General features: G+C 50.0%; 1 protein-coding gene across 1 annotated transcript in view; it reads left to right on the forward strand.

Annotated features, from left to right (window-relative positions):
- The window catches only part of SETD7 (SET domain containing lysine methyltransferase 7), a gene marked incomplete at its 5' end in the record, with an annotated part of 55,043 nt that overhangs the window by 49,097 nt on the left and 2,867 nt on the right, over positions 1-3,079 (forward strand). The window lies entirely within an intron of this gene.

The following is a 3,079-nucleotide window of genomic DNA, read 5'->3' on the forward strand; positions in this document are numbered from 1 at the left end:
GCCACTGAACTCCAGTTTGGGTGACAGAGTGAGACTCCAACTGAAAAAAAAAAAAAAAAAAGGAGTGAACACCTGAAAGTGAATTTTTTTCTTTTCAGAATGTCCATTATCTACACTCTAGAAATAATGAAAATAAGCAGGAAAATGAAAATATAAGAGAATCATAGGAAAAAGCCCAGAAATTCAACACAGAGTTTCTGGGTTTTTTTTCAGTGTACCAGAGTTTAGCCATAGTTCCATCTCAGGAGTATTATTTTTTTCTAGTTATTTTTTTTTAATTTCTATTTTTTCTAAAGTCAGGGTCTCACTGTGTCAACGGGTCTCGAATTCCTAGGCTCAAGCAATTCTCCCATCTTGGCCTCCCAAAGTGCTAAGGTTACAGGCATGAGCTACCGCACCCACCCTTTTTGATGAAAATTTTTTTTTTAGTAGGAGTCTCACTCTGTCACCCAGGCTGGAATGCAGTGGCATGCTCACGGCCACCGCAGCTTCAGCCCACTGGGCTCGGGTGATCCTTCCGCCTCAGCCTTCCAAGTAACTAGAACCATAGGCACACACCACCACGCCTGGCTAATTTTTTTGACTTATCGTAGAGACAAGGTCTTGCCAAGTTGCCCAGGCTGATCTTGAACTGCTGGACTCTGACAGTCCTCTCGCCTCTGCCTCCCAAAGTGCTGGGATTGTAGGCATGAGCCATCGCTCCCAGCCTTTTTAATGAAATATTTACATTTAAACCAAGAGTTGTAATTTTCATAAGAAATTTTTGAATCTGTGGTCCAGGCGTCTCCTTTGTGTCGGGACCCAATCTGCTAGTTCTGTGTACTTGCGTGTCCACACACGCGCACACACAGGCATGCGTGCACACACACACGTAGCAACTAATCCTAGTTGAGTCCTCCCTTTGAACCAGGCACTGTGGGAGGTGCTTTCTCTACGTGACCCTATTTGGCCACCACAGAGACCCCATGGGATAAGTATGACTAGTATTATCACAATTTCCTGGATGAGGAGAGTAAGATTCAGAGATAGAAAAGGGTGCAGTGATAATGAGTAGGGTAGGACACACGAGCGCCGTCCGACCCCAAGGAAAGTGTCCTTTCCACAAGGCGTGATGTGTAATTAGGGTAAACACGCAAAAGACATCCCCAAATCACAGACACACCACACCTCTGCCCCCAAGGGAGGGAACCAGCCAAGTTCTATCATGCCTGTGTGCCAATCTAACGCAGGCCTGGAACCTTCTTTAGTGTCTCAAAATTTGTTCAGAATTTGACTGTAAATGAATCAGATTGATCTGGCCAGATGCATATAAAAATAAAGCTGACTTCTTTCTGGCCATGCCTTACCTATTTCCATTTCAACAGCTGTTAGGTGAGGTAAGTCTTTTTGGTTTTTGAATTGGAGTCTCACTCTCACCCAGGCTGGAGTGCAGTGGCACAATCACAGCTCACCGCAGCCTCGACCTCCTGGGCTTAGGCAATCCTCCTACTACCTCAACCTCCCAAATAGCTGGGATTACAGGTGCGCACCACCACGCCCAGCTAATTTTTAAAATTTTTTTTTAGAGATGAGATCTTGTTATGTTGCCCAGACTGGGCTCAAGCAGTCTTCCCGCCTCAGCCTCCCAAAGTGCTGGGAGCCACCGAACCTGGCCTGAGCCAAGTCTATGTATTACTTCCTGACCTGCCAGTTCTGCAGACTCTACTGTGATTGGGGTTAGGAGCCTTTAGAGAATGAACTTGGTCTCAGAATTACTGCGGGTTCCAAGAGGACTTGGGACAGGGCTGCATTATTGCTCCCTGCAAGGGTTGCTTTACAGGGGAGTGTTAAAGAAACAGGTTGGCAGAGAGGCCTAGATTTCCTTCCTGGAAAGAAATCTCTGTCTGCTTTCATGCTGGAAAGCAATACTTCTTGTAGATATGCAGGGTGGGACAAAGAGTTTTTGCTTTGGGAAGTCCACAGGGCTCTTTCTTTTTTTTTTTTTTTTCTTTTTTTTTGAGTTAGAGTCTCACTCTGTCACCCAGACTGGAGTGTAGTGGCCGCTCCCGGCCACCGCAGCCTCGACCTGCTGGGCTCCGGCGATCCTTCCGCCTCAGCCTTCCAAGTAGCTGGAACTACAGGTGAGCGCTACCACGCCCGGCTAATTTTTTTATTTATTGTAGAGATGAGGGCTCGCCAATTTGCCCAGGCGGGTCTCGAACCCACGGGCTCAGGCAGTCCACTCACTTGAGCCTCCCAAAGCGGGGGATTACAGGCTGAGCCACCGAGCCCAGCTAGGGCTCTTTCTTACACTCCAAAAGCACCCTGGGAAAGCCTTCTCCCCGGGTCCAGCCGGGTCATTGGATGCTGCTGGCCCAGTGAGCTGAAATGCCGGCAGTGTGCACTGGGTGTCATTTTTCATTGAGGACAGATTTGTGTTGTTGACCGTGATTGCTGCTTTATTAATAGAGTGCCAAGTACGCTCAAAAACAAATAGAGCAGGGCTTTTCAAACTTTATATGCCAGCGGATCACCTGGGAGTGCTGTTAAAAAGCAGATTCCAGGTTGGGCGTGGTGGCTCATGGCTTGTAATCCCAACACTTTGGGAGGCCGAGGCAGGAGGATCGCTTGAGCACAAGAGTTTGAGACCAGGCCGGCTCGGTGGCTCAGCCTGTAATCCCGCGCCTTGGGAGGCTGAGGTGAGTGGATTGCCTGAGCCCAGGGTTCGTGACCCACCTGGGAGACTTGGTGAGACTTCATCTCCACAATAATCAAAAATTAGCCGGGCGTGGTAGCACACACCTGCAGTTCCGGCTCCTTGGAAGGCTGAGGCGGAAGGATCGCCGGAACCCAGCAGGCTGAGGCTGCGGTGACTGGGAGCGGCCACTGCACTCCAGCCTGGGTGACAGAGTGAGACCCCCGACTCAAAATAATGACTGACTAAATAAATAAAGCCGGCTCCAATCCAGGAGATCTGGAGTGGGGCTGCGGTGTCCCAGGCCTCCCTGTGGCCCACTCTCTGGGCACTACCAGGGCCGTCCAGGGAGGAGAACCCCGGGGTGACCCCGCCCGACCCTGCCCCCGCCCCCTGGCCCCAGCC

Source organism: Carlito syrichta, unplaced genomic scaffold (assembly GCF_000164805.1).
Source record: "Carlito syrichta isolate Samal-C Ts95f unplaced genomic scaffold, Tarsius_syrichta-2.0.1 Scaffold308923, whole genome shotgun sequence".
Classification (NCBI taxonomy): domain Eukaryota; kingdom Metazoa; phylum Chordata; class Mammalia; order Primates; family Tarsiidae; genus Carlito; species Carlito syrichta.